At 40.1% G+C, this 21,566-nt stretch overlaps 1 protein-coding gene and 1 pseudogene across 2 annotated transcripts in view; one reads left to right on the plus strand and one right to left on the minus strand.

Moving 5' to 3' along the window:
* PRICKLE2 (prickle planar cell polarity protein 2) overlaps window positions 1–21,566 on the plus strand; it is a 405,373-nt gene that overhangs the window by 125,453 nt on the left and 258,354 nt on the right. The window lies entirely within an intron of this gene.
* On the minus strand, window positions 14,953–15,458 carry LOC128592230 (60S ribosomal protein L27a-like; annotated as a pseudogene).

The raw sequence follows: 21,566 nt of genomic DNA on the forward strand, positions 1-21,566 counted from the left end.
GATGTTGGAACGGTAGCCAGCACAAAGTGCACACAATATGAGTGTTGGTGACCATTCTTATCATCCTCAGAGTCACTGTCCCCTTTTGTCACTGGAAGAAATTGAAGCTCAGATTTGTCCATGACCTCCCAGCAATTAAGTCACAAAGGAGGAAATGAAAGTTGACCTGTCACTTTCAGAAGAAATACATGCCAAATCTGTCTATTTCCAAAGTTTTCACTTTTAAGAAAGATCCCTATTAGCATGGCACCCATAAGTCAGTGGTCAGGGTAGCCACATACACTGGGGCTGGTGGGTTCGAACCTAGCCTGGGCCAGCTAAACAACAATTGCAACAAAAAAAATAGCCAGGCTTTGTTGTTGGTACCTGTAGTCCCAGCTACTTGGGAGGCTGAGGCAAGAGCATCACTTGAGCCCAAGAGTTTGAGGTTGCTGTGAGCTGTGATTCCACAGCACTCTACTGAGGGTTTCATAGTGAGATTCTGTCTCAAAAAAAAAAAAAGATCTCTATTCTTCTGACCAACTCCACGTACCCCAGGATGGGGGTTCTCTTTCCAAAGGCATTCAGAAAGGCTCCTAGGAAGTTGGTGTTAAGAAACATGTCTTTTCCTACATTTTTACTTCATCTCATTTCCTTAAAAGCCCTACATTTATTATCTTCGTTCCAGACCAGTAGTTCTTGAGCCTGGCTGTCCATCTGTGCCACGATGGACACTTAAAATAAGGCAGATTCTCAGTTGCCATGTCAGGACCGACTGTATCAAAACCTCTGGGTTTTGGCCCTGGAGGTCTATAAACCTCTGTAAGTACCTATGTTCTGTCCAGCCAAGCACTGGTCCATCAAGGGCTGCTTAGATACCCTATTCTAGATGCCACCCAAGCTCTGACCATCAAAGGCCTTCAGGGTAAGGGCAGGGGTGTATAACTGCTGATTGCTTGAACCAAGGTGACTCACCCCCCTTTTGGAAACAGGCAAGATGTTCCCTCTTGGAGTTGGGTCCTCCTGTCCAAACAGAGCCAGCAGTCTGTGGGTGGTCCCAGGCATGCAGGAGGGCTCCCTTCTGCCAGAGCCAAGAGAGAACAGGCTGAGATGCAGTTGGTTCTAAGGAAGGGAATAGAGAAGGGTGGGGGTGGTTGGCCCAGAAACAGCAGGATTAGGAAGTTGTTCGGAACTCTGACTGGAATTGGAGGAGGAAGAATATTCTTTTTTTCCCCTTTAGGCTTCATTTTAAGGTCTTGACTACATCTTCATTTAATTCAAAAGAGCCATGGAAATTTAGAACTAATCTGAAAAAAAAAAAGAAGAAAAAGAAAGGAAAAGCACATTATAACAAATTATGGCCCCACAATTTAAATCCACGTGGGTCTAAATTACATACCCACTGTAAATATGAGAGGGGAAGGCTACAAGGTTGGAAATGGCTACAGAACACAACAGGGAAGCTTGCCAGATTCTTCAGGAGAAGTTCACACTCCTCAAAACAATTAGAGCAAGGTGCCTGGGTGCATGTGTTTTTGTGTGTACATATTTGCTAGTCTGCACCGGTCTTCTGCGGGCGTCGGAGCAATTAACCTTGTTTTTCCTTTTAACTAGACATTTGGAAAGAACTTGCAGCATTTAAAGTTTGGAAAGTACACAGGGAACAGACGTATTTATGTTAAACTCGATATTTGAGAATCTTCTTTCCTCCAAAGCAACATGAGTAACTCCCAGTGGGAATTGAGTAGTTTGAGTCATGCATGTAGATTTCTGTCTGGCTTTTCCTGATGAGTTGATGTCCTTGGAATCTCAGGGGTATATGGAAACGTCATTTCTAGCATTTTGCTAAAGTGCTTTTCTCCTGGGTTAACTCATGCAGGGGGGAATGTCATAATTGAAATGTAAATTGCCCATAATATCTTGGCTAATTAAATTATTAATTAGACAAGTACGCCCCTGTCATAGTCTTAAGTTGTCTAAATTCTTTGCTTTTCAAACCTATCCGGATAGAAAGTTTGGGTTGGGATGCAGTATCATGTTCTATTGGTATATGGATTTAAGAAAGGATGGTAGATGGAGTCAGCCTAATTAAAATGAAAATCTAATTAGTTGAGGAGAAAGAAAAATTCAATGTCTCACTTGTGCCACACTAACAATCACTCCTCCCCCACCATCTTCCCTTATCTGGATTATTCTTATGTAGAGACCAAGTCACAAACTCAGTTCTCTTGCTGGCTTTTCTGGCCTCTCGGAAAGGGGGCCCAAACCAGATGCTTGACTCTTCCGCAGAGAGTATTGGAAAACACCAGGGAGGACTGGCTTCGGAACTGGTGGCTGTGTTAATTATTATAACGTAGGGCCTGGTGGGACCTAACTGCCTGGCTACTCATTATCAAGTTCATTATTCCTCAAGAATGAAATAATTCTCTTTTGTATGGCAGGCAGGCAGGCACAGGAATAGGACTTGACCAGGTTTAAGGAGAGGGGCTGAGCTCCGGCCTCTGATCTGAGTCATCCGAACTATCTATAGTCAGTAAACTGTGGGAGTGGCCCCAGGCTCCCAGATTTTTTTTCAGCAGCTTTATTGTTGAAATATATTGTATATATTATACAATTTGGTGTTTTTTTGTGTATTCACAGAGTTGTTCAACTATCACCACTAATTCCAGAACATTTTTATCACCTGAAGAAAAACAACCTGCATCCATTTGCATTCATGCCTCACTTTCCCCCGACGCCCCTCATCCTAGGAAATCCCTGATCTTTTGGTCTCTATGGATTTTTCTATCCTGGGTCTTTTGCGTAAATGGGGTCATGGAACATATGGTCTTCTGTGACTGTCTTCTTTCATTTAGCATGGACGCTAAGGCTTACCCACGTTCCAGCATGTGGCCGTTCCTCTTCCCTTTTAATTGCTGAACAATCTTCCATTGTATGGTTATACCACATTTTGTTTATTTGAATGTTGGTGGTTATTTGGGTTGCTTCTGCTTTTTAGCTACCATAAATAGTGTTGCTATAAGAATTTGTATATAGCTTTTTATGTAGACATATAAAACCTTGGATATATAGTTAGGGGTGGAAATACTGGGTCATGCAGTAGCTCCATATATGATATTTTGAGAAATTGTCACAGTTCCAAAGTGGATGTACCATTGTACTTTCCCACCTGCAATATATGAGATTTACCATTTGTCTACATAGGTACCAACACTTGCTATTTTCTGCTTTCAATCATAACCATTCCAGTGGGTGTGAAGTGGTCTCTCCTTGTGGTTTTGATTTGCGTGGCTAATGACGCTGAGCATCTTTTCATGTGCTTATTGACTGTTGTATATCTTCTTCAGGGAAACGGCTATTCAAGATTCTTTGTCCATTTTTAATTTATCTTTTAATGTTGAGTTGTAAAGGTTCCTTGTGTACTGTAGATACAAATTACATATCAGATACATGCTTTATAAATATTTTCTCCCATTCTGTCCACTGTCTTTTCACTCTCTTGCTGGCATCCCTTGAAGCCCAGATGTTTTTAATTATTACGAAGTCCAAGATGTCTGTATTTTCCTTTTGTCGCTTGTGATCTGGGATCATACCTAAGGAACTATTGCCTATCCCGAGGTTACAAAGATTGACACTTTTGTTTTCTTCCAGGAATTTTATAGTTCTAGCTCTTCCATTTAGATCTGTAATCCATTTTGAGTCGTGTTTTGTGTATAGTGTGGAAAAGTAGTTCAACTTCCTCATTTTACATGTGGATATCCAGTTGTCCCAAAACCATTTGTTGAAAAGGGTTTTCTTTCTCTCCATTGAATTGTCTTGGCATCTTTTCAAAAATTCAGTAGACAGCAAATACATGGATTTATTTCCTGGCCCTCAATTCTATTCTATTGATATATATATGTCTGTCCTTCTGTCGGCACCACACTGTCTGATTATGGTTTTGTAATAAGTTTTGAAATGGAAAAATGCATGTCCTTCAGTTTTACACTCTGAATTCCTTAAATTTCCATAATAATGTTGTCAATTTCTGTAAAAAAAAGTCTGTGTTTTGATATATATCCCAAATCTGAGTTGGTCTCAGATTTCATGGCTATAGACTAAGTAGCTCAGGTAGGTGGTACAAAGAGAGCCTAAGGAAAATAAGAGATGCAAGGTAAGCAGATGACTTTTCTTACTAATATAAAACCATGCTTACACACATGTGTGCATATATGTACACGCATACACCCCTGATGCTCCTGCATACTACCCTGTTTCCCCGAAAGTAAGACATCCCCCGAAAATAAGACCTACTTACAGGAAAGATAAGACGTCCCCTGAAAACAAGACCTAGCACATCTGTGGGAGCACACCTTAAAATAAGACACTGTCTTATTTTCAGGGAAACAGGGTAGCAGGTCCAAATTTTCATCTATCTCTCCTGTCACCTAGGTCCTATACAACCTTGCTACTGTATATAGTGTGTTGGGATTTTACAGAACATGTGGGTCTTAAGTGGTCTATCACATGGTCTGGCACAAAGTTAGAACTTGGTAAGTGTTTGCCATTGTTGCTGTTATTGTTTTCATGAGTGATATCAGTCACCTAGAGAAAATCTTTATACAAAATATGGACTTCAGTCTTTAGTTATATGACATAAGAAGTCTCGTTTTTTTTTTCTTTTTTTTTATTTAATCATAGCTGTGTACATCAATATGATCATGGGGCACCATACACTTGGTTCATAGACCATTTGACACATTTTCAACACATTAGTTGACATAGCCCTCCTGGCATTTTCTTAGTTACTTTGCTAAGACATATTTACATTCCATATTTACCAAGCCTCACATATACCCTTGTAAGATGCACCACAGATGTGATCCTTTCAATGCCCCTCCCTCTAACCACCTCCCCCCTCCCTCCCCACCCTTGCCCCCTTCCCCCTATTCTTAGGTTGTAACTGGGTTATAGCTTTCATGTGAAGGTCCTAAATTAGTTTCATAGTAGGGGTGAGTACATTGGATACTTTTTCTTCCATTCTCGAGATACTTTACTAAGAAGAATATGTTCCAGGTCCATCCATGTCAACATGAAAGAGGCAAAGTCTCCATCTTTCTTCAAGGCTGCATAGTATTCCATTGTGTACATATACCACAATTTATTAATCCATTCGTGGATCGATGGGGCATTTGGGTTTTTTCCATGACTTAGCAATTATGAATAGGACTGCAATAAAGATTCTGGTACAAATATCTTTGTCATGATGTGATTTTTGGTTTTCTGGGTATATGCCCAGCAGAGGAATTACAGGATTGAATGGCAGATCTATTTTTAGATCTCTGAGTGTTCTCCTTATATCTTTCCAAAAGGAATGTATTAATTTGCATTCCCACCAGCAGTGCAAAAGTATTCCCTTTTCTCCACATCCACCCCAACATCTCTGGTCTTGGGATTTTGTGATATAGTCTAGTCTCACTGGAGTTAGATGATATCTCAAAGTAGTTTTGATTTGCATTTCTCTGATGATTAAAGATGATGAGCATTTTTTCATATGTCTGAAGGCCACGCGCCTGTCTTCTTCAGACAAGTTTCTCTTCAAGTCCCTTGCCCAGCCTGCGATGGGATCCCTTGTTCTATTCTTACTAATGCGTTTGAGTTCTCTGTGGATTCTGGTTATTAAGCCTTTGTCAGAGACATAACCTGTAAATATCTTCTCTCATTCTGAGGGCTGTTTGCTTGCTTTACTTACTGTGTTCTTGGCTGTGCAGAAGCTTTTTAGTTTGATCAAGTCCCAATAGTGTATTTTTGAAGCTGCTTCAGTTGCCCGGGGGGGTCCTTCTCATAAAAAACTCGCCCAACCCAATTTCTTCAAGGGTTTTCCCTGCACTCTCTTCTAGTATTTTTATAGTTTCATGTCTTAAGTTTAAATCTTTAATCCAGTAAGAGTCTATGTTGGTTAATGGTGAAAGGTGTGGGTCCAGTTTCAGTCTTCTACAGGTTGCCAGCCAGTTCACCCAGCACCATTTGTTAAATAGGGAATCTTTTCCCCACTGAATGTTTTTAATTGGCTTGTCAAAGATTAAATAACAGTAAGTAGCTGGATTCATCTCTTGGTTCTCTATTCTGTTCCAGATATCTACTTCTCTGTTTTTGTGCCAATACCATGCTGTTTTGATCACTATCGATTTGTAGTATAGTCTGAGGTCTGGTAGCATAATTCCTCCTTCTTTGTTTTTATTTTTGAGTAATGTCTTTGCTATTCGAGGTTTTTCTCATTCCATATAAAACGAAGTATTATTTTTTCAAGATCTTTAAAGTATGACAGTGGAACTTTAATAGGGATTGCGTTGAAGTTATATATTGCTTTGGGTAGTATGGACATTTTAACCATGTTGATTCTTCCCAGCCATGAGCATGGTATGTTTTTCCATTTATTAACATTCTCGGCTATCTCTCTTCTTAGAGTTTCATACTTCTCTTTATATAGGTCTTTCACATCCTTTGTTAGTTAAACTCCCAAATATTTCATCTTCTTTGGCATTACTGTGAATGGGATAGGCTACCGATTTATGAATGTTGATTTTGTAACCTGAGACGTTGCTGTATTCCTTGATCACTTCTAAGAGTTTTGTAGTAGAGTCCCTAGTGTTTTCCAGATATACAATCATATCATCTGCGAAGAGCGAAAGTTTGATCTCTTCTGACCCTATGTGGATATCCTTGATCGCCTTTTCTTCCCTAATTGCGGTGGCTAAAACTTCCATTACAATGTTAAAAAGCAATGGAGACAATGGGCAGCCTTATCTGGTTCCTGATCTAAGTGGAAATGATTCCAATTTAACTCCATTCAATATGATATTGGCTGTCGGTTTGCTGTAGATGGCCTCTATCAGTTTAAGAAATGACCCTTCTATACCAATTTTCTTAAGTGTTCTGATCATGAAGGGATGTTGGATGTTATCAAAAGCTTTTTCTGCATCGATTGAGAGAATCATATGGTCTTTGTTTTTTACTTTGTTTATGTGCTGAATTACATTTATTGATTTACGTATATTGAACCAGCCTTGAGACCCTGGGATAAAGCCAACTTGATCATGATGTATAATTTGTTTGATGTGTTGCTGGATTCTGTTTGTTAGGATCTTGTTGAATATTTTTGCATCTATATTCATTAGTGATATCGGTCTGTAGTTTTCTTTTTTTGTTGGGTCTTTTCCTGGTTTGGGGATCAGGGTGATGTTTGCTTCATAAAATGTGTTGGGTAGTCTTCCTTCTTTTTCTACCTTTTGGAACAGGTTGAGTAGTATAGGTACTAATTCCTCTTTAAAGGTTTGGTAGAATTCTGATGTGAAACCATCTGGTCCCGGGCTTTTCTTTTTGGGGAGGTTTTGTATGGTTGATGTTATTTCTGAACTTGATATGGGCCTGTTCAACATTTCCACTTGATTCTGGTTAAGTCTTGGAAGGTGACAAGCTTCCAAGTATCGGTCCATTTCCTTCAGATTTTCATATTTCTGAGAGTAAAGTTTCTTGTGATATTCATTAAGGATTTTTTGGATTTCTGAGGAGTCTGTTGTTATTTCATCTTTGTCATTTCTGATTGATGAGATTGGAGATTTTACTCTTTTTTTCCTGATTAGGTTGGCCAACGGTTTGTCTATTTTGTTGACCTTTTTACAAAACCAGCTTTTTGATTTATTGATCTGTTGTATTATTCTTTTGTTTTCAATTTCATTTGGTTCTGCTCTGATTTTGGTTGTTTCTTTTCTTCTACTGGGTTTGGGGTTGGAGTGTTCTTCCTTTTCCAGTTGCTTGAGATGTCCCATTAAGTTGCTAACTTCCTCTCTTTCCGTTCTCCTGAGGAAGCCTTGCAGTGCTATAAATTTCCCTCTTAGAACTGCCTTTGCGGTGTCCCAGAGGTTCTGATAGTTCGTGTATTCATTGTCGTTTTGTTCCAAAAATTTGGCAATTTCCTTCTTGATCTCATCTCTGATCCAGCTATCATTCAGCATGAGGTTATTTAACTTTCATGTTTTTGTATGAGTATGCAGATTCCTGTTGTTACTCAGCTCAAGTTTTATTCCATGATGGTCTGAGAAGATGCATGGAATAACTTCTATTCCTTTAAATTTACTGAGGTTAGACTTGTGACCTAAGAATGTGATCGATTTTGGAGTAAGTTCCGTGGGCTGATGAGAAGTATGTGTATTCAGTTTTGTTAGGATGAAATGTTCTGTAGATGTCTGCTAAATCTAAATGCTGGATGGTTAGATTTAAATCTAAAATTTCTTTACTCAGCTTTTTGTTGGAGGATCGATCCATCACTGCCAATGGAGTGTTAAGATCTCTGACTATTATGGAGCTGGAGAAAATCAAGTTGCTCGTGTCTGTTAGAGTTTCTCTTATAAATTGAGGTGCATTCTGGTTGGGTGCATAGATATTCATAATTGAAATCTCATCATATTGAGTATTACCCTTAACAAATATGAAGTGACCATTCCTGTCCTTCCTTACTTTTGTTGGTTTAAAGCCTATTGTGTCTGGAAAGAAAATTGCAATACCTGCTTTTTTCTGATTACCATTTGCCTGAAATATGGATGACCATCCTTTCACCCTGAGTCTGTATTTGTCTTTTAAGTTAAGATGTGACTCTTGTAAGCAACAGATATCTGGTCTGAGTTTTTGTATCCAATCAGCTAACTTATGTCTCTTTAGAGGACAGTTTAAGCCATTCACATTGATGGAGACTATTGATAAGTTTGGTGAAATTTTGGGTATCGAGTTTTTCAAAAGTCCAGTGGACATTTTTAATCTTTTCGCCATTGTAGAAGTTGGAGTTTGATCAGGAGTTTCTGAGTGAGTTTATATTTGTAGTAGAGGATTGGGTTGGTCATTTTGGAGGATAGGTCTGAGAATATCCTGAAGAGCTGGTTTGGTTGTGGCAAATTTCTTCAACATATGAATGTCGTTAAAGTATTTAATTTCTCCATCATAGATGAAACTCAGTTTAGCTGGGTACAAGATCCGGGGTTGAAAGTTATTTTGCTTTAGGAGATTAAAAGTCGATGACTACCCTCTTCTGGCTTGAAAAGTTTCAGCAGAGAGATCTGCAGTCATTCTAATGTTCTTACCTTTGTAGGTAATGGCTTTCTTTCGCCTGATAACCTTGAGAATTTTCTCCTTCATGTTAACTTTAGTGAAGCTAGTTGAATTGTGCTGGAGTTCTGAAACTGTCTGCTATCTGAATTTCAGAGTCTCTAGGCATGTCTGGAAAATTCTTTTTCATAATTTCATGCAGAAGGACCTCTGTGCCCATCGAGGCCACTTCATCGTTTTCTGGAACTCCTATTATTCGTATATTGCCCTTCTTCGAATTATCCCAGAGCTCTCTAAGAGAGTGATCTGTTTTTGCTCTCCATTTCTCTTCCTCTTTGAGAGTTTGTGAGCATTCAAAGGCTTTATCTTCCATGTCAGAAATCCTTTCTTCTGCTTGGTCCATTCTGTTGCTGAGGGATTCTAATGTATTTTTCATATTTTTAAGGGCTGCAAATTCTTGCTTCAGTGTGTCTAAGTCTTTGGTGGTTTTGTCTTTAAATTTGTTAAATTCTTGAGACAACTTTTAAATTTCTCCTCGGATTCCTAATTCCATTTTATCAATCTTGTCTGCAATCCAAATTCTGAATTCGATTTCTGACATGTCTGCCAGTTGTTTATGAATGGGATCTTCAATTGCATCTGCCATATCTTTCCTTGGGGGGGTTGATCTATTCTGGTTATTCATGTTACCAGAGTTTTTCCACTGATTCCGCCCCATAGTTGTTTTACTCCCTTTGATTTTTCCCCTGGGGTTTAGTTGAGGGCCCATTCAGTGTTGTGGCCTGAGAGACTGGGGACCTGTCTGGTGTGGTAGGGCTAAGTGGTTCTGACTTATTTTCAGCTGGCTTCTGTTTGACCCCAGTGAAGCACTTTCTCTGGGTTGAAGTCTCAGTTCTCTGAGTCGGCCCTGCCCTGTAAGTTTCCTGGGTCTGTGAGTCACCTCAGGCAAATCCTATACTCAGGGGTGGCCTCCTCTGGTTGCCCAGGGAGGCAGGGGGTATGGCTTCAGCCGCCTCAGGGAACTGCCGCTCTGATGTGGTTCTCCCCCAGCCTCACTCCTGTGTCTCAGAGTCAGGACCCACCAGCCGCAGTTCGGGTACTGTCCACACCCCGACAAATCCCCCAAGAATCTGGACTCCCAGGGGACAGGCCTCCAGATCCGAGAGTGAGGGTGGGGTGGGGTGCTGGGAGCCCAGAGCCGCCGGCAGCAAGCACACTCAGCTCCCTCCCGGTCTCTCACCCGGCTGCAGCGCCGCAGCTTGAGCCTTCAGGCTTTAGAGTGAGGGCAGGGTGGGGGGAGTAGCTGGAGCTCAGAGCCGTCGGCAGCGAACAGACTCAAGAAGTCTCTTTCTCTGCCTTGCCCTTGAGTTTCTTTTTTAGGTCCAGACATTAAGAAATCTGGACAATGCTTCTCAAATTTTACCATGTAAGACTCACTTGACAACCTTCAGCATGGGAAAAGATTCTTGCTTCCTATGAATCTGACAAAGGGCAGATAACTAGAGTCTATAGAGAACTTAAACTGATGAATAAGAGCAAACAGTCCCATTTACAAGTAGGCAAGAGACATGAACAGAACCTTCTCTGAAGAAGACAAGTGAATGGCCAAGAAACACATGAAAAAATGGTCATTGTCTCTAGTCATCAGAGAAATGGAAATCAAAACCACCCTGAGATATCACCTAATCCCAGTAAGATTAGCTCACATCACGTAGTCCCTAAACTGCAGATGCTGGCAAGGATGTGGAGAGATGGGAACATTTATACCCTGCTGGTGGGATTGCAAGCTAATACAGCCCCTATGGAAAGAAGCATGGAGAATCCTCAAAGAGCAAAAGTAAACCTTCCATTTTATCTCACAATCACATTACTATGTATCTATTCAGCAGAAAAAGTATCATCTTACCATAAAGACATTTGCACCAGAATGTTCGTCACAGCTCAATTCACAATTACTAAGATGTACAGTCAACCCAAGTTTTGCCCATCAGCACACGAATGAATTCATAAACTGTGGTACATGTATACCGTGGCATGCTATTCAGCTATAAAAAGATGGAGACTTTATATCTTTTGTATTTACCTGGATGGAGTTGAAGAATATTCTTCTTAGTAAAGTTTCACAAAAATGGAAAAGCAGGTATCCAATGTACTCAAGGCCAATATGAGGCCAGTAGATAAACAACTACATGCCCACACAAGAGAAAAACACAATTAAATTCAGGTGTGGTGGGGGAAGGCGAGGGCAAAGAAGGAGGGAGATTGGTGTGCTCTCGCCTAACAGACACAGCGTATAGGTACACAGCACACCCCCGGGTGAAGGGCTCAGCTACAACTTGAATTTTACCTAGGAAATGTAAACAATGTAACCCAATCATTTGTACCCTCATATTAGTCAGAAATTAAATAAATAAATAAAATAAAATAAAATGGAAGACTAACAGAAAGATTCACTTGAGGGTTTTATTGAAACACAGATTTCTTATTCTTTAGTGCTGGAGTGAGGCCTGACATCCTGGGTGATGTGTTCTGAGGACGACGCAGCCACACAGGAGTCAGATGGTAGAGGTCCAGGGGGCACACTTCAAGGTGTCTTCTGCCACCTGCAACCAGGCTGGAGGCTAGGAAGAAAAGCTCGCCTTAAGTGGAAGATGGGAAAGTGACACCAGGAGACTTGGACTATCTAGTTGCTTGTGACTGCTTTATTTTCCTTTTGCCATCCTGCATTCTTTGATAAGCATCGCCTGAGTCAGAGGTCTCCCAAATGCCTTTATGTGTACCCTTTATCAGTACAAAATGTTTGAACATAGACTACCAATCCATGTATATTTACTTATTGGTAAATTATACGCATATGTGCCTATTATTAGATGAAACAAGCAGTTCTTGCTTTGCACAGTCGCATGGGACCATAAAAATAACCATGCAAGCCAAAACTTGGCAAAAAAAAAATCTTAGTAAGCAGAGGGAAAAATTACAATTGTATTGTGACCTTTAAACTTTTTTTCAAAATATTAAAAACCCTCTGATTGTTGGTTATACATGCATAGGGAAATAAGAAAAATAGTAAAACTAATATTTATTTAGCATATTACAATTTAAAATTAGAAACATTAAGAATTAAAATGTTTCTTTTTTGGTAGAAAACTTATCAAGAGAAGTTTGGACAGTACCTGTCTTCCTCTTCTTGTTTTATGTCTATGACACAGAGCAAGTGGACGAGTTTGGATACTTAAGTTTGCAAACTCATTCTAAAAATAGTGCCACATACCTCATTGTTGAATATCACTATAGTCACTTTGAACGTACTCCCCTTGACCATCTGGTGACCATAGTGATATTCAGCTATGAGTTTTGTGGACTTTTTCTAGGATGAGTTTGTGAACTTAATTGTCTGACCTTTTATTGTCTATAACTTGGCAAATTGTCATATTCCCTTTTAAGCTGAGATTAGTTTCTAATATTTTACACTTTTTAGTTTCAGCATTGTAAAGTATCTCTGAGAGTTCCTTTAATGTGGAGTTTTTTGGTTGGTGTCACTTCTCTGGGACACCTTCATTGTTTTTGTCAGTCACTTTCCTGTTCACATCAGTCAGCAAGTTCACCTTCATTACATTCCTCTGGCTGCGTATCTGGATTCCCTTACTCTGCTGTGAGCTGTTTCTTCTGTAATTCCACTTATATTCTATTTGTCTTTCACTCCCAGAATGGATTGCTTTTTGGGTTTTTGCCTACACTTTCAAATTTTGGTGGCCAGTTCACGCCTTTCTACAAGGTGTCACCTAGGTGTATCACTGGGAGACAAGGAGGCAGCACAACACAACTACCTGCTTTGCTGTCTCAGAGTGAGCTAAATAGCAGGTGTGCAATGACTCATCACTGGCAGACTTTGAAAGAAATGTTGTGATTTGATCACCGATCATGATGCACTTTTGTTGTTTACATAGTCATTTGTGTACTGATGCAGTGAAATCTATGTTTTATGCAAATTATTCATAGTTAATATACCATGGAAACTGAAATTTGAATCATAATGGAGAACTGGTATTATTTAACTAAACTGGGGTAACTGAGATTTGTGTAGGCAGGTACTGTGTGTAATGAGGACTGTCTCTATTCCAAAGCATGACATATACTAAGTCAAAGTTCATAGTGAATAATAGTATGCAACATCCGTAATTTAAGAGCCATTTTAATAACTTTGATTTTTTTAACCAAATTATGGTTACTACTTCTTGTTACTGTTTTTACTTTCCAATGTAGCATACAGAGGGACCATAGGAGAAATAAAATATGCATAAACCATTCTCTCATTTTCATGTGCTTGAATTTTTACAGTTATACCCACTCTATAGATTTTTTTGCAGTAGTCTATTTAGGTTATTTGTAAAAATTATTTCTTGTGTTATCTGATACACATACCTACAAATGTGTAAGTCCACTTCACTTGGTTAAGTCAGTAATAAGTCACAATGCACTAAAATCTAGCCCTTGATGTCCCCATTCAAGGGTGCACAGTGCATGAAAATCTAGCCTTGATGTCACCTGTCTCATATTGTGGCCCTTCCACCCTTCTATGGGGTGCTGTCATTGCCAACATAGGAGGCATGCCACAGGACCATCTGACATCAACATCAAGTGAGGACTCCAGTGTCACGCTATATATTAAATATCTGTAAATTTTAATCCCTTACGTTTTAGTTAAAAATTAATTTAAAAACAAACTCCAATATTGTCACTTAATCTGCTTTGGAGAGCACTAGCCTAAACGTTCTGGTTATACTTGAGTTGTGCTGTGGCTAATGGAAAGGTCCTTTGTTAGGAGGAGGGAGGGTCTGTGCCTCCCTAATGCCAACATGGTGACTGGCACTTGGAGGTCCTTGAAGGCAGTGTTCACAGTTCTTCTTGTATAATACATTCACCTGTGGAACTTGTAATAGCTACTGATACTGGAGGTTCCACCCCAGGCCTATTAAATACAAATCTCTGGATGTGGGACACCAGAATAGATAGCCATTTTTTAAAACCCACACTTGGTTTTAATAAACATGTAGGGTTGGGAACTAAAACCTCAAGGGAAGAAGGTAAATCTCTAGCAGTCTTTTTCCCTCCTGCCGATCCTGAGTCTTGTCTAGGTATTGACATTTAGGTGTCCCCTCTGACAAGCACCCTTTGTATCCCCTAGTCATGTCTAGCGTGTCTGCCCCCCAAGGGTGATTCCGCAGTAGAGTCCTGCGAATGCCAGAATCCTCTCTTTGGTAAGAGGAAAATTTTGTAAGAAATATTTATAGAAAGGACTGAGTTTTTCACAAGAGATAAAGGAAGTTGAGAAGTTACTGAAACTAGAATGGGCACTTAGATTCACAGCCATGACCACCAACCAATTGAGCTTTGCTGAACTTAGAAATGAGGGAGCTTTGGACTTGGGCAGATTCAGCCCCTTTTTTTGCCTCTGCCATTTATTCATTGTGCAAGATTAAAGAAATTATTTAAACTCTCTGAGCCTTGATTTCCTCATCCCAATATGGGGCTAGTTATATCTCCCTTGAAAAGACTGTGAAGATTAGGTTAGAAAATAAATGCAAAGATCTTGATAAAACGGATGCTATTTCTATTCTAGAGCCAAAATACTGTTTTTCTATTTCTTGGGCATCTTTTAAGTGTGTTGACTGAGTCGACTGAAGAAAACCTTGAGTGAACTTTTTTGTAGGGGGTCAAAGAGCTTTATAAACCAACAACCCTGACAAAGCCTCTACTGTGTGTTTGATATTATTATATAGTAACTGTGATAATATGTACAAAGAAACATAAGAGGACTTCTTTTGACACAAGTCACTTGCGAGTCCACCCTTGCTTTGGTTGGATTTTTCACTTCCCGTTTCCATATAGTATGACTTTTTTTTTTTTTTTTAACAAGGAAATAGCATTTAATGAACCTCCCCTCCATTTGGCTTCAAGCCACCAGGACACAAGCCCCTCCAACACCCTTAATCTTCTCTTCAGGTCTTCTGCTGAAGAATTTGGCCTTCACAATGACTGGCTGCTTTGGGAGTTTTCCCTTCCCCAGACCTTTGTAGTAGCCCAATTGTACTACATCAATGATGGGAGCAACTCCTGTCTTGTTTTTGGCAGCATTTACCCGTGTCTGCTCACTGACCAGTGTCCACAATTTATCAAGGTTGACAGTTGGGCATTAGCTCTGGTTCCTCTTTAAGTGGTAATGCCTCATACCAACTTTCCCAAAGTAACCTGGGTGGTATTTGTCGAAGTTAATCCTGTGATGATGCATGCCACCAGCATTACCTCCGCCTCCTGGGGGCTTCCTGTGTTTGCCAATACTGCCGTGGCTGTGGCTCATGTGGCCCCGAAGCTTCCGGGTCTTCCTCAATCTGGATGGCATGTCGGCGGCCGAGACGAAAGAGCCATACAGTATGACATTTTATCCTCCTGAGGAGGGTAGAAAGGGCAGCTAGCATTCTCATCATCACCTCTGTTCCACAGGTAAGAAAACTGGGACTCCAAGGGCTTCTGCCTTGCTCATGACAACTGCTACTCAAACTTAGAATTCTTCCCACACTGCCTTTTTCTCCCCATGAAGCAATCAGAGAACACAAGGCTGTGTTGCTAATGGTGTCATGGACTTTCGATGGATTTTTTTTCCTCTTACACCCAGTACCTTTGCAAGCTGTGTTCCCAGAGGCAAGGTTTGCCCTGTGCTGATTTCTGAAATGGACCGTGATGGAGTTGGAGGACTCTTGGAATTTCCTTATTGGCATTCTCTTTGTGAACTCTGCCTCGGTGTTTTCATTCCATTGCATGTCAAATTTGTCAAAGCACATACCACTGGCTACAGCTCATCTCCTCTGGTGCTGACTTGAAAATAATTAAGGCACACGGAAAGTCGGCGTATCTGTCTTCCAAGTATTTTAAAAAAGGGGGATGTTTTGTTGAAATTGAATTAGCTCCTGGAATCAAGAATGCAGTAACTATTTTAAGAAATTCACAAAGACGTTTAAGAAAATCTGGGATTTTTTTTTTTTAAATATGTAAAATAGGCCTATGGCTCCTTACCTACCTCAGACTAGAATCCTGTGGCTTTAATTAGTGAATATTTGGGAAGTGGCAGACAGGTCAGCAGCAGCATCCTTGTCATGCTCGTTTTTATTTTTAAACATCACCATCATCATCCTCATCATTTTCATTAGTGTCATCACGTACAGCTCCTTTATGTAATGACTGTACTTCAAGGACAAAGAAACATTTTTTTTCTTTCATAAGCTCCAAAACTTTTTCTTCTCCTCCTCCCAACTACCTTTCCATTTTTGTTGCTCTGGGATTTGGCAACCCAGTTTAATTTATGATGAGAAGACACTCTGGAAAATTGAAATGAGATAACATGAGTTGATTGGGGGGAAAAAATAACTTCGTCTTAACTCTTAAAGCAGAAGACATCAGCTTCTCTAATTCCTTCCTTTCGTCCTTGAAAATAGATAGAACATCAGCCACAGAGCGCACCTGTGCCGAGTTCTAAAATGAATCTGCAGCAGCCGTTGTCAGAGTAGCGATAAGACAATTAAAGCTAAATTTCACCTGCAGAGGCAGCCTGCAAAACTCTGACAGTCTGACCTTCTACACTGGGGGAGAAGTGATGTCATGGAATTGGTGATGGTGGGTAAATCAGGCAGTGGTCTGCTTCTGCCGTTCCTGGGCTGGGGGACTTTGGATGTCAGATGTGATGTATAATTCACCTATTTTTCCTGCTTCTCATCTGTTATAGAAGCATATCATACATTCCCTTCCTCCTCCTGGACTTGTAAATAACCAAAGAAATCACGCAGCCTAACATTCTCTTATTTGTTCTTTAGTGAGCTTACCATAGATGGAAAGATCTTTTTGATTTGCTTAATGATTTTTTCCCCATCTTCTCCACCTTTCTCCACTCCCTCACCCCAAATATAACCTCGGCGAAGAGAGATGTTCTCCTGTGTCTTGTTCTCATTCTGTATATCCAGCTGCCAGAATGTCCCCTGGCATGTAGCACATGCTCAATAAACATTTGTTGCATAAATGTCTTAAAAATGCTTTGGACACACAAAGCAGAAATTGCAAACTGGTAGCCCAGGGGCTAAATTTGGCTTGCTAATGTTTTTGATGTTTGTTTTTTTAGCTTGCACAGTATTTTTAAAAATATGGAATTAGTGGTCACCATTTAAATATACAGAGCCCTCATACAAAAGACCACTTTTCTGGCTTCTAATGTAACTCGGTCAGAAGATCTGGGGCGCTGGACCAGTCTTAGAAGAACAGTGTAGAATGATGATTCTCAGAGTGTGGTCCTTGGATCACCTGGGAACTTATTAGAGATGCAAATTCTCAGTCCTACCTTCTCCCCTGATCCACTGAATTGGTCCTGACAATTTTTAATAAATCCTTCATGTGATTCTGATGCCTCCTAAAGCTTGAGAACCACTCACTGCGCTCAGTGGTTAAAGAGGACTGACCAGCTTTGAAAACTGGATGCCCAGGTGTTAATTCTAGCTTTGCCACTTCCTAGCTGGGCAGGGTCCGACAAACTACTTATCATTGTGACTCTGTTCACCCATTTATAACCTGGGGCTGATAATAGGTGCTACCAGATGGGGTTCTAAGGAGTAGATGTAAGGCCCTTGGACCCTTAGTATGACAGCCTAACAAATGTCCCTTGCTGTTAATGGCAGCTGAAGCTTAGAAAGCAGCTGCCTCTTTAAGATGGAACCTTTGCTGGATCCTTACTTTATTAAGATACCACCCAACATGTTTTTCTGCTTCATGTGACCTGCCTTTCAGATTGTCATCCCTAACATAAAGCAGTATACCCAGTGTCAGCAATGTCTCCCATGCCCTTCTGTTGAAGAGTAATAGTGTGAGGTCTCAAAATAAAGTTCTCAAACTCATCCTAGAAAAAAGTGCTACAAACCTCATCTGACTGCAGTGATACATCCCCTTCGAAGTATTCTCCTTAGGTAGCTAGACACTGACATCAGCACCTAGTCCACCCTTCAAAGCAATTTTGGAGCTCTGTCTGGAATGGTCATCAGAGCTGTCATCATACAGCACACAAAAACATGCAACAATAATGTGCACCATTTAGCAAGAGATTGCCACACGTTGATGTGAACACAGCTGTAAGACACTAATATACCAAGGTTGTGAAACCTTATCGAGTTGTTTGTACAGTGTTGCTAAGTGCACAGTGGCAAGTTCTCCAAATTCTCAGACCTTGTACAGTGGCAGCTCTGTACCAAGCATCTAATCTAGGGCCTTGGAGCACTTCATCCTGTCTATTCCCCAACAGCTTTACAGGGTTACTATTGTTATGCTCACTTTGCAGGTAAAGAACTAGAGATTTGAGAGGTTAAGTAATTTGCCTAAAGGCAAGTGGCTGGTGAGTGGCAGAGCAAGCATCCAATAGCACATGTTGAACTTGAAAGTCTATTTTGTTTTCTCTTCATCTGTGTTTCCAAAATATGAGACACATGCCACAACAGTTTATAAATTATTTTATATGTCATTGAGATGTTTTTAGATAGTGAAGAAGGTGGTTTTAATTGGTATACAAAATCTGCATTAAACAAAGTACATAGGAAAAAGTTAATACATTGTCAATTCTGACACAAACCTCAGGGGGAATGTCTCAGTGCTAATGGTTTGTGTGTGTGTGTCTTTTACATGAATTCTAGTGTAATAATAACAGTTAAGATTATGTTTTAGTTCTATTAATTAAAAGTATATTTTGAAGGCTGGTATAAATAAACTAGGAAAGGAAATTCTATACTTATTTTGGCACTTAAAAATAGGAGCATCTAGAAATGTGTTTTCCTTTATATTGAAACATAATTGAATTAAATGCCAAGTTCTTTATGTAATTATTTTTGATGTAACTCTTACTAGAATAGTTTGTCAAGCATAACTAGCACAGTGTCTGGCACAAAGTAGGTATTTAATACAAGTTTGGTGAACTAAAGTGTTTCATGTATACCCTGGGGCCTTTTCTAATGACATATCATTTAGCCTGATCCTAATAATTCCAACTTACTTGGCCATTAATACCACCCTATTATTTGTAATCTCCTTCTTTCTTTCTTAAACAAAATGAGAGTTAGCAAGAGGTTCAAAGCCTTTGATAAACAAGGGTGTCTAGTAAAATTGAATAGGTTGTTAAAATTTATTTTTTATAAATTATTTCCTCTTTATAACAATTGCAAATGGTTTTTCTGCAGATGAAGAATCGGAGATGTGAGAGGTTAAGTAATTTGCCTAAAGCCATGTGGCTGATGAGTGGCAGAGCAAGAATCCAATGGCACGTGCACTAATATATAATAATTACGTCAGACTTCCTTTTCAAATAGACTTTATTTTAACAAACAAGGAACCATTTAAAACTATACTCAATAAATAATGTTAAGGGTGGTATGGAGATTAGGCCTGTGTCATGGAGATGGGATATCAATGACAGGCATTTGGAAACAACTGCTCCTTCTGTCACAAGGAGGACAGACAGTGATGCCTGCCATTCTATCCAGATGGAGTCTCGAAGGCCTCTGCCTACACCTCTGAGGGGAGTGTCCTCTGCAGCCTGCCATCTGCAGGACAGCAGAGGCCCAGTGGAAAGTCAAGTACTGACAGTCAAGTCTCTGGTAGAGAGGTGTTATGTCTTGTCAGCTCAAGACTGTGAGCCAAATCAGCGTTTTGCATGTTAGAGTTCAAATCCTACTCTCTAAAGGCAGAGACCATGGCCTTTTGACTCAGCAATTTAGTCTAGAAAAGCAACAGCCACAGTAGGTGTTTAAATTGACAAGTGGATCTCAATGAAAGAGCAGTGCTGGAGGAGAAGGGGAAGGTGGTGTGGAGTCTAGGTGAGATTTTGCTTCTTGTAACTTTACATTTGATGCCTCAACTCTTTGAGAAAGTAAAGAGTCCTTAGGAATTTCCTCCCAGAAAAATGGGCCACTTGCCTACTGGCTGAGGCCTTTGAGATGGATCAAGGGAGACATGAATTGTATCCCTGGAACTCCCAATGACCAGCCTTTTGATTTTGGACAAGTCACTTACCCTTTTGTTATCTGTAAAATGGGAATGGTATGTTGGATGAGAATTAAGCTGATGGAAGGAAGCACGGGATGTTGCACAGAGCCTTTTGTGCAGGGGGTATGATTATTGTTGAAGATGGAGCTAAAGTTGGGGGAAGGTAGGCAAACATTGTGTTTTTTCCAACCTAACACTCTGAAAGGCAACAAGGTGCTTTGGGATTGTCATTTGGTATTAGTTGGGGTTCTCTAGAGTAATAGAATCAACAGGATGTGTATACACACATTTATGTGGAGGAAAGATTTATTTATTTCTCTTTTTTTTTTATTGTTTGGAATTCATTGAGGTTACAAAGAATCAGGTTACACGGATTGCATTTGTTAGACAAAGTCCCTCTTATACTTGTGTCCTGCCCCCAAAAGAAAAAGATTTATTTTAAGGAATTAATTCATATGATTGTAGAGGCCGGCAAGTCCAAAATCTGCAGACTTAGCCAGTAGGCTGGAGACTCAGGGGAGAGTTGTAGTTTGAGTCAGAAAGCAGTCTTCTGGCAGAATTCTTTCTTCTTTGAAGGTCAATCTTTTTCTTATTAGGATCTTTAACTGATAAGTTGAGGCCCATACATGTTATAGAGAATAATATGCTTTACTCAAAGTCTCCTGATATAAATGTCAATCTCTTCTAAGAAATACCTTCACAGATACATAGAATAATACTTGAGCAAATATATCTGGGTACTGTGGCCTGGCCATGTTGACACATAAAATTAACGATCACAGATCCTGTTGTTAGTGGTCTTTGGGGGAATTATCAATGGAGTTCTAATTGCCTTCCATGTCAAGCAGAATTCTTCATGTTGCAAGGGTCAGGATGTTCATACAAATTAGTTTAAGAGAAAAAAAGAGAGAAGCAGCACAGGAGGAATTACTAAGTCAATAGCTCAAATTGTAAGGAGTTCTAGCTTGTAGCTAGAGTTCTAGCTTGTAGACCTAGGGTCCCATTGATACCACGAGGGGCTCCTCCTGTTTGTTTCTCATTATCGGGCAAGTCCTTCCCTTGTGGCAGGTAGATCCCTGACAGTAACTCTTAGCTTAAAATCTTCACAGATTCCTTTTCTTTGTTTCTGCCAATAGAAATCCCAAGACTGAATCTCATTGGCCAAACTGGGTCATGTGTCTGTCCCCAACCCAATCACTGTGTCATAGAGAATGAATGTATGGATTGGTTTTAGACCCAGGTCATGGGACCTCCTCTGGAGCTCAGCTTCAACCCCAGTCAAACCCAGGGGGCTGAAGCTCAGAGAAAGAGAAAAAAAGAGAGAGAAGCAACACAGGAGGAATTACTAAGTTGGAAAATCAGAGATGCTGGACAGGCTAAAACATCATGCGACTATTCCAGCCTCATGTACAAATCTCTTTTCCCTGTATGTCTCATTCCTCTCC

Source organism: Nycticebus coucang, chromosome 8 (assembly GCF_027406575.1).
Source record: "Nycticebus coucang isolate mNycCou1 chromosome 8, mNycCou1.pri, whole genome shotgun sequence".
NCBI classification, from domain to species: Eukaryota; Metazoa; Chordata; class Mammalia; order Primates; family Lorisidae; genus Nycticebus; species Nycticebus coucang.